General features: G+C 45.1%; 1 non-coding gene across 1 annotated transcript; it reads right to left on the bottom strand.

Moving 5' to 3' along the window:
* Positions 1-782: 782 nt before the first annotated feature.
* Positions 783-901, bottom strand: LOC130036364 (small nucleolar RNA SNORA26). Its single transcript, XR_008794396.1, has one exon. It is a non-coding gene; the product is annotated as a small nucleolar RNA SNORA26 (small nucleolar RNA).
* Between the last annotated feature and the right edge of the window lie 12,586 nt (positions 902-13,487).

Raw genomic sequence — 13,487 nt, 5'->3', positions numbered from 1 at the left:
AAATAGAATGTTGGTCCTAATCCTTTTTTCTATTTAATCTCCAAACCTTAAATATATTCATCTATCCCTGCCCTGCCTTCTGTTGCGATGGAGGGTCTTTCGCTGGGACGTGCACACAGTGAGTTGTGCTCAGCAGTGAGGGTGGGGGTGGCCTATTAGGTCGTGGTGTCTACACTGGCCTCGTTTCCTCTCTGGGGGATTTTGGTACTCACGGGGGATTTCACTCTTAGTTGCAGTGCTCACTTACGCGTGCTACAGGGGCTGCACAGCGTTTCATATATCTAAATAATATTTATATAACATATACAACATTAAAAAATTTATATGTGATTTATAATATTTTAATATATATTATATTTATAGATAATATATTTTAATTTGTATATTTTTGCAGGGCTGGAGGGATAGCACAGCCGGTAGGGCATTTGTCTTGCACACGGCTGACCCGGGTTCGATTTCTGCATCCCTCTCGGAGAGCCCCGGTAAGCTACTGGGGAGTATCCCACCTGCATGGCAGAACCTGGTAAGTTCCCTGTGGCGTATTCGATACGCCATAGACAGCAATAGTATGTTACACTTTATTAATTGGTGGAGACATTCATGTTGTTTCTATATCACATTTTGGCTTTTATGAAAAAGGTCGATATAAATATTCATGTAAAATAATATATGTGGCTATATTTTATTTCTTTGGCGAATATAACTAAAATTTCAAGGTCATATGGTAATTCTTTGTTTAATCTTTTAAAGAACTTGAGTTTTTTTTTGGGGGGGGGAGGGGTGTGGGTGACTCCAGACAGGATCCAAGAGGAGTTTGTATGATCTCCTCTCTGGGTTATGGAGAATCACTTTACCCTTCTGTGTTAGCCTCTGAGCGCACCGAGCCAGCTTTAAGAGGCACAGGAAAGGGCATTTCAGATTGTTCTCTAGTGTCATGTGACAATCCCACCAGTAATGTGTAGGGGTTCTGATTTCTTCAGTCTATCTTTTTTGTGGGGGGGCTCCCAGTCAGTGCTCAAGAGAACCAGGGGTCCCTCCAAGGGACTCTCAGCCAACAAGGCTGCAACTATATGAGGATGTAGTGCTGCCTGGGTCCTGTGAAAGCAGGGATTATCGGGGTCATCCTGGTTGCGTGCGGGGGCCACCAGTACTGCATCTAGGGGTGCTTGGCGACTATGTGGTGCTGATGATTAATCCACCTGGGAGACACACACCTTTTTTTTTTTTTTGCTTTTTTTGTTGGGGTGAGTCACACCTAATAATGCTCAGGGGTTACTCCTAGCTCTGCACTCAGGAATTACTCCTGGTGGTGCTTGGGGAACCATATGGAATGCCGGGGATTGAACCCGGGTCGGCTGCATGCTAGGCAAACCCCCCACCTGCTGTACTATTGCTCTGGCCCCGCCGAGACATACACCTTAACCCCTCTACTATCTCCCTGGCCCCACCTTTTCCCAATCTTTTTTTTGGGGGGGTGGGGGAGCACACCTGGTGATGCTCAGGCTGACTCCTGATTCTGTGCTTAATGATCACTCCTGCTGGTGCTCAGGGAATAATATGTGGTGCCATGGTTCAAACTGGGTCAACCACATGCAAGGCAAATTCCTTACTGATCATATGATCTCTCAGGCTCTTCAGTCTGCCCTTTTTATTCTAGCTATCTTAGTGGGGGTAAAGAAGTAGCTGGAGTGATAGCACAGCGGGTAGGGAGTTTGCCTTGCACGTGGCCAACCTGGGTTTGATTCCCAGCATCCCATATGTTCCTCCGAGCACCACCAGGAATGATTCCTGAGTGCAAAGCCAGAAAAAAAAAGAAGTATCTCACTATAGTTCAGATGTGCATTTCCCTGATGACTAATAATGTGGAACATTTTAAAATATGCTTATTAACCACTTTTATGTCTTTGGAGAAATGTTTATTCATATCATTTACCCGGTTTAAAATCAGGTTAATATGTCTTTTTCTTACTGATTTGTAAGACATCTTTATATATTCTATCTATGCAAGCCCCATAGGATATAAATGATTTACAAAATTTTCCTTTTTGACTTTTGGGCTATACCTTGCAGTGCTCAGGGCATATTCCTAGCTCTGCACTCAGGGATCACTCCTGGAGGTACTCGGGGTGCCAGTGATCGAATCCCAGATGGCATATGCAAGACAAGTGCTGAACTATCTGCTATACTATCACTCAGATCCCTAATTTACAAATATTTTACCTCATTCTCTGGGTCATCTTTTCATCTTCTTGATGGTGTCATTTGAGTACAAAGTTTTGCATTTTGAAAAAGTCTATTATATCTACTATTTTTTTTTTTGCTTTTTGCGTCACACCCGACGATGCACAGGGGTTACTCCTGGCTCATGCACTCAGAAATTACTCCTGGCAGTACTTGGGGGAGTATATGGGATGCTGGGAATCGAACCTGGGTCGGCCACATGCAAGGCAAATGCCCTACCCACTGTGCTATCACTCCAGCCCAATTATATCTACTATTTTTTTTTTTGGTACTTGTGCATTTGGAGTCATATCCAAGAATCCTGATCCCTTCCCATGGTTGCAAAAATTGACTTTTATGTTTTCTTACAAGACTTAACATTTTAGCACTTCCATTTAGGTTTATAATTTATTTTGAGTTAATTTCAATATTGTTATGAATTAGGGATCCAACTTTCTTCTTTTGTATATGTGCATCCAGTTGTTACATCTGGCTGTGCCTTTTTGCAGATGTATGAATTGTCTGCTCCATGAGCAAAGCCAGTATACCTGGTTTTGCTCATCACTATTTCCTGAGGATTCACTTAGCTCCCTGCCTGACACATACAATGAAGATTGGATGACTGAATAAATAAACGAGTGACTGAGACCAGAGACGCTGAATAATCGGTGGCGTAGGCAAGTCAACTGGAAAGCAGGCAGTTCAAAACCTAAGGTTTTTTACTCATTTCTAATGAAGAGCTTTTGTGTTCTGGAACTTTCCCAGGGCACCAAAAGCGCTCTCGCTCGCTCTCTCTCTTTCTCTCTCTCTCTCTCTCTCTCTCTCTCCTCTCTTACACCCACACTCCCTCTCCCCCCACACACATAAAACCAACCAGATTTTCTCAAAATTTCATAGGCTGCTGTTTTCTATTATCTAGTGATTACATTGTCTGTGAATCTCAAATCTACAGAATTTCCTGGACCTCCTGCTTTTTGACATTTCCCTTTTTCAGCCCCCCTCCCCCGACCACAGAGACAAAGATTCCATTTCCCTTTATGGTGGTGTTATAGTTGGAAATTTCCATATACCTTACCACAACCTTCCACAGCTCAATTTTATCATAAATTCCTATTATGGGGCCAGATTTAATGTGGAAGCTTATGAGGAATGTGGTGAGTTTTATGCTCTGCACTATATGAAGGACTTGGTGTCTGTTCCATGCCCTTGCTCTGGTCACTGTTATTGTTTGCTTGTCTTCAGGCCACACACGTTGATGCTTTGGGAACGACTCCCAGTGCAATACTCAAGGGTTATTGCTGGCAGTGCTCAGAGGATCATGCAGTGCCAGGGATCATATATGGGGTTACAGTATTCAAGCATGTGCTCCCACCTTTTGAGCCATTTCCCCAGCTGCAGACTCTGGTGTTTGATTCTGGGATTAGCTTGGCATATCAGAGGAGAAAGAAGCCAGGTGACATAACTTCCAATGTATAATGGAGTGTTTTTTCTTATTTATTTTTATTTTTTTATTAGTGAAACACCATGAGGTACAGTTATAGACATAAATTTTTGTGCTTGGGTTTCAGTTATACAATGATCAAGTACCCATCCCTCCACCAGTGCCCATCCTCCACCTCCACGGGTCCCAGCATCCCCCCCCCCCACCCCCGTCCTACCCTGCCTCTGTGCAGGGCATTCCCCCTTGTTCTCTCTCTCTTCTTTTGGGTACTGTGTTTTGCAAGAGAGGCATTGAGTGGCAATCATGTTTGGTCTATAGACTACTTTTAGCATGCTTCTCCCACCCTGGGAGGGTCCTCACAACACCCTTTATTTGGTGCTCTCTTCTCTATCTGAGCTTCCTTTTCACCTAGCACGTGTGGCTGGCCTTCAAGTCATGGAGCAAAATTCCTGGTACTAATCTCAGCTATTCCTGGGTGTTAGTCTCCCTTTTTGTTGCTTTATGTTCCCCAGATGAATGCAATCTTTCTGTGTCTATCCCGCTCTTTCTGACTCATTTCGCTTAACATGATACTTTCCATGTAGTACCACTTGTATGTAAATTTCATAACTTCATCTTTTCTAACAGCTACATAGTACTCCGTATAATGGAGTGTTTTGATGGTTTAACCTCTTCTGGGATGAAGATACGAGAAAATCCAGAGAGGAAAAAGATCTACGCTCCTCTAAATTTCTGAAATTGAAGCCCAAACTGCTATGATAAATTACTAGCCCCCACCACTGGCATTGTTGAGTTTGGGCTCCCCCTGTTGGACCCTTTGGGAGATAATCGTTTGATTTACAGGAAAAATTAAAGCAGGGTTGAGGTCAAAAGAAAGAGCACTTAGGTATTTGCGAGATAGCTCAGAGGACTGGAGCAAGTGCTTTGCATGCAGGAAGACCAGATTTGTTTGTTTACTTCTGGGCCACACCCAGTGATACTCAGGGCTTACTCCTGACTCTGTGCTCGAGATCACTTCTGGCATTGTTGGGGGGACGATCTGGGGTGCTGGGGATCGAACCTAGTTCAGCCATGTGCAAGGCAAATATCCCACCTGCTGTACTGTTGCCCTGGTCTCTTCTATTAATAAAACATTATAACAGAGTGATTTACCAAGTTGTTCTTAATACAGTTACTTCAGGCATTAAATGTTCCAACATTAATTCCACCACCAATCCCACTACTAGAGTGAGCAGACCCAAATTTGATCCCTGACACCTCATAGTCCCCCTGAGCACTCTTTTTTTTTTTGCCTTGCCCAACCCCCACCCCAGCCCACCTCATTCCCTGAGCACTCTTAGGAGTGACCCCTAAGTGTGGGGTCTGGAATAGTCCCTGACACTGACAGATATGACCCTCTCCCCACCCCAAAGCATTTATTGAAAACTTGGGGTATATTAGACATTTTATTTAGGTGTTGCATTCCATCTTTCTAGAAATCCCACAGGTAGGTTTTATTAATCCTGCTTTATAGAGTAGAAATTTGCCCAGAATTATACAAGGTTTTGAGCTCAGAGTTTTCCTGAGTCTCTAAATCTTTCCAATACTCTGAAGCTAAGGAGCTGGTGCATTCCATCTTTCTAGAAATCCCACAGGTAGGTTTTATTAATCCTGCTTTATAGAGTAGAAATTTGCCCAGAATTATACAAGGTTTTGAGCTCAGAGTTTTCCTGAGTCTCTAAATCTTTCCAATACTCTGAAGCTAAGGAGCTGGTGGGCAGAAATGCGTGAAGGCCCTTCCCTCCCTTACTCCCATCCCACCTACAACTCAATCAATATGTTCTTACAAGCCCCAGGGCTTGCCTTGAACCAGTGTATCTGGAGCCGGTCAGACTGGCTGCTGAGAGTCATTGTTAAATATTCAGAAGTTTTACAAACGGGTTGTTAGCCATTTGGTAATTGGAAATCAACCATGATGGTAAGAACTATTTACACCATGGAAAGTGGTAACCTGTACAATCAGGGCCCCCTATCAACTAAACCCAACAATGCCACTATAATTGAGCTCCCCCGGGGAAGACTCTGAGGAAGGCAGAGTCAGCCCCAGTGGCCACAGAATTTCAGCTGAGGAAGGAGAGACATAGCTGTAGAAAGAATGTTGAAGTGTGTTAGAAGAGAAGCCCGAGAATACCCCTTATTCACATGCAAAGTTCCAATGATATCAGTCATAGGGATTTTTTTCTGAGAGCTTGCAAAGAGTTTATTTTAATTTTATTTTACTTAAGTTTTGGGGTCATACCCAGTGGTACTCAAGGGCTACTCTTTGAGCTCATGGTCACTCCTGGTGGAACTTGGGGTTCAATGTGCTGGGGATTGAAGCTGCTGCATGCAAAGCAGGTCACTCCTGGTGGAACTTGGGGTTCAATGTGCTGGGGATTGAAGCTGCTGCATGCAAAGCATGTGCTTCACTTGTTGAGTCATTGCTCCAGCCTGCAAAGAGTCTTTTATCTTTCTGAATTATGGGACAGATAACCCAAGTCATGTGGAACCTAGAAGACAGCCCGCGGGGAAGAGTCACTACACAGTATGAGAGATGAGTCTCTTCTGTGAAAGGAAAGGTCCTATGGCCAGGGCTAGGAGGTGGTGTGTGTTCCCGACCCTGCCTTGTTGTTGCCTGTGGTGGTGCTCTTCCTCTGCATGGGAAGGCTGCAGGGGGCTGTCAAGAGCAGGGCAGTGCTAAGCACCAGTGGAAGAGAAAACAGTTCACTTGGGTGCTTTGAGTTATCTTCATTGAAGACTGGAGTCAGGAATGCTCCTGGACTTGAATGCTGCAAAGAAGCAGTCTCTCTCTCTCTCTCTCTCTCTCTCTCTCTCTCTCTCTCTCTCTCTCTCTCTCTCTCACATACACACACACACTCACACACACATACATACAAACACACACACACACACACACACACACACACACTGAGGCTCAGGGCTGGAGTACAGTCGGTAGGGTCCTTGCCTTGCATATGGCTGACCCAGTTCATCCCCGGCACCTCATATGATCCCCCGAGCCCCACCAGGAGTGATCTCTGAGTGCTGAGTCAGGAGAAGGCCCCAAGCACTGTTGGGTTTGACCTAGAAGCCAAAAATTAAAAAAAAAAAAGTTAAAATAAAATAAAACACCAACCCCTTCTCCCCCCAGTTTCCCAAACAAAAAAGAGTCTCATTCAGAGGACTCTGGGCGTGGGGATGATAGGGAGGGAAGGTTCTTCCTAGCACTGCTGGTCCTCCAGAAATTTCCCTGTCCCTAAAGGCTTATGGACAGCCTCACTGAAGCCATCAGCACCACAGAGCCTGGAAAAATGAATTAAGGCTCCGCTAAAGGCTTAATCTTAAAGTAATGAAAGGGAAAGTTAGGATTTCATAATTGCCTGGTTAACTGTAAAAGTAAACGATGAAAGTAAATGCTTCACAGAGACAGCAGGTTAACGTCAGTCCTCAGGGAATTGCAGTGAGGGCTCAGGCTGAGGGGAGAAAGTGGAGGACCGGAAACTACCCTCTAGGACCCGCTTCCTGAGATGTCTTTTAGAGACCACACAGGGGCCTAGGGGGAGTGAGGTGTGTTCATTTGTTCCTACTGAGTCTCTTTTTCAGCCCGGGACTGAGAAGGTGATCAAAGGGGTAGCAGGATGGCTGGGTGTGTGCAGGTGGAGACTGCGTGACTTGTGGCATTCATCCGCCCTTTCTGCAGGGCAGGCTGGTAGAGCTGGTCTAGCCTCCAGGCCAGGTGGGTCTGGGCGGGCCTCTCTGGAGAGAGGCTTGGTTGCAGAGGATGCCAATTTGGTGAAGCAGAGGGTAGCACCGCGGGGCACAAAACCACCTATTAACTGGTGCACTGTTTTCTCTAACCTTCTTGTCAGCCTCCTCCCACACTTTGTCCACATTTATTCATTGAACAAATATTTACTGTTTCTCTCAGGTGCCAGGTGCTGTCCTTGGAATGGAATACGCAGTGGGCATGGCCGTCACCATGCCTCCATAGAGGTCAAGAATAATGAGACAAGAGGCGGTGAATAATTAAGTCACAGGTGCTGGCTGTTCAGAAGGACAAGTGGAGGGCACAGGATATGGTGGCTGAGGAAGGCTGAGGTAACAGAAACGCTTTTGAAGAAGAGACTGTGGAAAGTGCACCTGAGAGAGGGCGGGAAAATGGATGCCGTGCTGACTTGTGTGCTGGTGCCAGTGCTTGGCTTTGGGCAGGCATGGACGTGTTCGCTTAAAGGATGAAGGAATCAGGCTGAATGGACGTGTGTGTGTGTGTGTGTGTGTGTGTGTGTGTGTGTGTGTGTGTGTGTAGTACTTAAGTCTATTGGCAGGTTGGCAAACAGCTTTGTAAAACTGCCAGTGCCCTAATTAATGATAGATAAGAGAGTTATTAATGAGCTGTACACCTTTAGAGAGAGCTTACAAAGAGTACAAGACCTGACATAGGTTCCTTCCCACTGAGTTTGCTGAATTACACTTACTCACCAGGAGAACTCAAGCCAATTGCTCATCTTTCCTGTGCTGTTTCTTGCAAATTCTATCTCCCAGTATTGTGGGGATAAAAGACAAAGTAATAAGCAACATTTTATAGTGTGCTATAAGATTAATATTATATAACTATCAGTATAATCAGCATTATAGATTTTTTTTACATTTAGCAGACCAAACCCAGATCTTGTACACTTTACCACTGAATCATAATCTTAGCCTATAGAATGTTATATTGTATTTATAGTATAACCATAACCAGATAACCATAATTAAATAACTGTAATACTTGGTAGCTACTATAATTGTTTATGTACCTAAATGTATCCCAAAAGACACTGAGAGACAAGAGAAGGCATAAACATGATAAATCTGCATATCATTAAACAAAAGTAAAACAAAGCATTCAGCAGGAAGGGGCTGTCTGTAGCCCTCAGCACTGTCTCTGCAGAGGGGCTAAGTCTTTTGGCTGGAGAATCAGACTCCTCCTGCGGAGGGGCCCAGCTGACAAAGTGGCACTTTGGCCAACCTCCTTTTCCCTTAGCACAATTTCATTCCAAATAAAATAATCTCATTTTATTATTATTATTATTATTAAAGAGAAAAGCAAGCAGTTGTAGCAATTAATGAACCTCTTCAGTTCCTAGATCCCTCCCACACCTTTAATCTTCTCTTATACCCGGGTTCTGGGTTTCCCATTCACAGAGAGACCAGTTCCACATGTGAGAATGCAAAATCAAAGAAACTTTTATTGCTAGCTCGAGCAAGGGTCTAAGGCTTATCCAGCACAGTGGAGTCTTGACAAGGACCCCGACCCTAGTTCCAGGGAACATTATATCGCATATTGTTACATAAGCAACATTGGCAGTTTTCCCAAGAATTGCGACAAAGCAGTCACAAGTCTGTGAGCTAATTGGTCTTGTCTACCTGCTGTGCCCAGAGATATCCTACCTATCATAGGACTGGCTAGAGGTGTCTAGGGGATTTCTGTCTTCGGCCAATGACAGTCTCAGGGAATTCTTTGGGGGAAACAGAAACTTAGGCCTATTGCTTGTTTTGTTGAAATGCAGCCTGTCATGGCGCATGAGGTTTTTCTCAGCCTCATACTTCTACTGCTGAAGAATTTGGCTTTCCTGCAGACAAGCTGCTCCAGGAGTTCTCCCTTCCCCTCAACTCTGTGATAGTCCGATCACATCACATTCATGATCAGAGCTGCTCCAGACTTGTTTTGGGCAACAATAACCCAAGTCGGCTCACTGATCAATGTCCACAGTTTATCAAGATTGACAGTGGGGCAGAAACTTTGATTTCTCTCTCTCTCTCTCTCTCTCTCTCTCTCTCTCTCTCTCTCTCTCTCTCTCTCTTTCTTTTACTTTTTGGGTCACACCCAGCATTGCACAGAGGTCCAACCTCTTATTGTCTAGTTTTCGCTCTCAGAGAACCTGGCAGGCTACCAAAAGTATCTTGCCCGCATATATGCCTGACTGGGAACACCTGTAAAGGTGATTAGAGGCTGCCCCAAAAGCCTCCATCCCTCTCAGAGAGCCCAGCAAGGTACTGAGAGTATCCCACCTGCACGGCAGAGCCTGGCAAGCTACCCATGGCATACTCAATATGCTAAAAACAGTAACAATGATGGTCCTCATTTCCCTGACCCTGAAAGAGCCCCCAATATGCCATCAGGGTACACTAGCACGTGACAGGGACAAATGGAGACGTTGCTGGCGCCCGCTTGAGCAAACCCATGAACAACAGGATGACAGTGATACAGTGATTTAATTAATTAATTAATTAATTAAATTTTTATTATCAGATGGGCTGGTCACGTAATGAGATTTAAAGACGACCGCTGGACTAGAGCTGTTACCGACTGGATTCCACGGGATGTCAAAAGACCGCGTGGCCGCCCACCTACCAGATAGTCAGACTTCTTCATCAAGATCATGAACGATCGGTTTGAGGCTCTTCGTGTTCCTAGAATGGACAGACACCACTGGGCTACACTAGCACGCGACAGGGATGGATGGAGACGTTACTGGCGCCCACTCGAGCAAATCGACGATTAACAGGAAGTCAAGTGATCAAGTGGTCAAGTGAATTTTTATTAGTGAGACACCATGAGGTACAGTTGTAGACTTACGAATTTTGTACTTGGGTTTCAATTATACAATGATCAAATACCCATCCCTCCACTGGTGTCTATTTCCCACCACCACAGATCCCAGTATCCCTCCCTCCCACCCCCCATCGCCCCTATCCTACCCTGCCTCTGTGGCAGGGCATTCCCCTTTGTTCGCTCTCTCCTTTTGGGTGTTGTGGTTTGCAAAAGAGTCAAGCCTGATTTTCAGGGAGAAATGTTGGATGATTTACTTTCCATTGATCACTTTGCATATAAGGAAATGTCGCGCGGCCGCTTATGCGATTTGGGAAAAATGTCCTGGTACCCGCATGCCAGAGCCATGCTTGTAGAAGCTCATGGTCACCGGGATTCCAACTGGAGAAGGCAGTATGGCAGCACCTACCCCATCTGGGACCTCCCGGTGATATGGGCTCTGTTTGGGGCCCGAAGCATTCTCCAGTAGCTGTGGGATCCTTCAGCCGGTTTTCCTCTTTGTTGCTGTGTCATGATTTTATTTTAAATGAATCACTGTGAGATACAGTTACAGACTTACAAACTTTCGTGATTACGTTCCAGTCATACAATAATCAAGTACCCATCCCTCCACCAGTGCCCATTCTCCACCACCAAAGTTCCCAGTATCCCTCCCGCCATCCCCACCTTCCCACCCCCTGCCTCTGTGGCAGGCACATTCTCTTTTACTCTCTCTCTCCTTTTGGGTGTTATGGTTTGCAATACGGGTACTAAGTGGTCATAATATGCAGCCCAATATTTTGAATTTTTATGGTGGGCGGCTTTACATGTGACCTGGCAGAGGGCATCAGATGGTGAGGATCAAACCCAAGGCTGTGCTCTATCACCAATAAACATTCCTGCAAGTTTATTCTTTGCTCTTTTTTGGTTTTTGAGCCACACAAGCTGTGCTCAGGGTTTATTCCTGGCTCTGCACTCAGGGATCACTCCTGGTGAGTTGGACAATGTGGGGTGGCAGAATCAAAGCCTGATTGACCATGTGCAAGGCAAGTCCCCCATCTGTTGTACTATCTCTCCAGTCCTAAGTTCATAATTTTAACCTCCACAACCTTTTCATAGCATTTTGGATGAGGGATATGTACAGAAGTGAGAAAAGATGCCGTGTCTTTCCCTTCTCCATTTTTTCATTTTCATCCCTCCTACATCCCCCCTCCCCCCCCCCCCCCCCCCACACACACACACACCTTGGAAGAGCTCACCCTTGGGCATTTACAAATGGCCCCAGGGATCTTGCGGATTTTCCCGATTAAATGACACATAAATACTTCTCTCTTGGACTTTTGGGGACTCTCTCAATGATGTTTATGCCAAGAAGCAGCTACATCCTGTTTGTTTTCTCTTACCACAAGTTGAGTGCTGGTTCTACTTTTTGTTTTATATCTTACTCTGGGAAAGTTTGGAGCTGCCTGCAAATAGTGGGTTTTTTTTTTTTTTTTTTTGGTCACACCTGGAGATGCTCAGGGGTTACTTCTGGGCTCTGCACACAGGAATTAGTCCTGGTGGTGCTCAGCGGACCATGTAGGATGCTGAGGATTGAACCCGGGTTGGCTATGTACAAAGCAAATGCCTCTCCGCTGTACTAGGGCTCCAGCCCTAAACATTGGTTTCTTTTTGTTTTCTTTTTGCCTTCCAATGTTTCTGGAGGCCTATACCCAGGGTTTACTGGGCAATACTCAGGAGGCTATGTGGTTTTGGAGATCAAACCTGACATGTATTCCAGGCCTTAAAACTATTACCCCATGGTCTCTGAAAGCACTGCTCTTTGTTTATTGTTTGTTTGGGGGCCACCTCTGGCAGTACTCAGGGATTAGTCATGGCTTACTCAGGAATCACTCCAGGCAAGGTTTGGGAGACCATATGGAGTACCAAGGATTGAACCTGGGTTGCATGCAAATCAAGCATCCTACCCTCTGGCCAATCACTCTTTTCAGGGGCCAGAGTGATAGGGTAGGGTATTTGCCTTATATGTGACCAATACAGGTTCATCCCTGGCACCGCATATGGTCCCCTGAGCACTGTCATGAGTAATTCCTGAGAGTAGAATCAGGAGTAATAAAACCGTTATAGCATTTTATAATTTATAAATCTTTATACATTATAATTTATGACTTGCTTCTCATTTTTATTATTTTGATAGTAGTATTAGTGATTGACCTAGAACCCCTGATTTTGTCCCCAGCACCGCTTATGGTCCCCTGAGCACAGAACTGGAACAGAACAGTGAGTTGGAAGCACCATCATCTATAGCTAGCAAACAAAACAAAACAAAAAACCATACCCAGCCAATGTATTATGAGCGAATGTTGCCATCATATATGTTGCCAATGCCTCGATCATGCAGTGTCTTTTACAGCAATAACAGTTTTTCATAGTAATACCACCTGGGAAATCAAGTAATTCTCTGATTCTAGGAAAGGCTTTGTGTCCCCTGAGACTCTGACTGTGATAAGCAGCTTTCTTTTAAAATTTTTTAATTTCTTTGATAAGCAATCTTCTTCCTCCTCCTCCTCTTCCTATTCCTTTTCCGCCTCCTCCTTCCTTCTCTTCTTCTTCCTCCTCTTCTTCCTCCTCCTACTCTTCTTCTTCTTCTTCTTCTTCTTCTTCTTCTTCTTCTTCTTCTTCTTCTTCTTCTTCTTCTTCTTCTTCTCCTTCTCCTCCTTCTCTTTCTTCTTCTTCTTCCTCTTCCTCTTTTTTCTTTTAGCTTTTTTGCCTCCTACTTTGAACCTCATCAAATGTAGTGTGGTACTCTTGGAGTATGGGTAGGGTGTTTGGTATGAAGTGTCTCACAGCCGCAGGTTCACTTGTGGGTGAGGCTCAGCCCGAGTGTGTGGAGAGCAGCCGGAAGCATGACAGTGGTTGAGTTCTGGAGGTTTTCAGCTGTTGGGGCTGGGGAGGGGAGGGGTCTCACTCATGCCCCCTCTGGGGCGCCCCAAGTGAAACAACCTGGTGTGGGGTCCAGTGGCATGGCTATGGTGAGCATCATGTTATGCTCCCTTCTGGGAGAGAAGGACATGCGATCTGGATGACGAGATTATCTGGCACCAGCAAGAGGTCATGACTTATGGGTGTGACTGCTGACTTGCCAGAGACAGGGGGATACGGGTAGAGGATCTCCGTTCCCGGTCCCGTTGATCCCAGAATTCTCAGTCACAAAGTCCCGCATGCCTGGGTTTT

The sequence above is a fragment of the Sorex fumeus genome, unplaced genomic scaffold (genome assembly GCF_029834395.1).
Source record: "Sorex fumeus unplaced genomic scaffold, SorFum_2.1 ptg000063l, whole genome shotgun sequence".
Lineage (NCBI taxonomy): Eukaryota > Metazoa > Chordata > Mammalia > Eulipotyphla > Soricidae > Sorex > Sorex fumeus.
The sequence above is the reverse complement of the archived record's forward strand: the minus strand, read 5'-3'. Positions and strand labels throughout refer to the sequence as shown.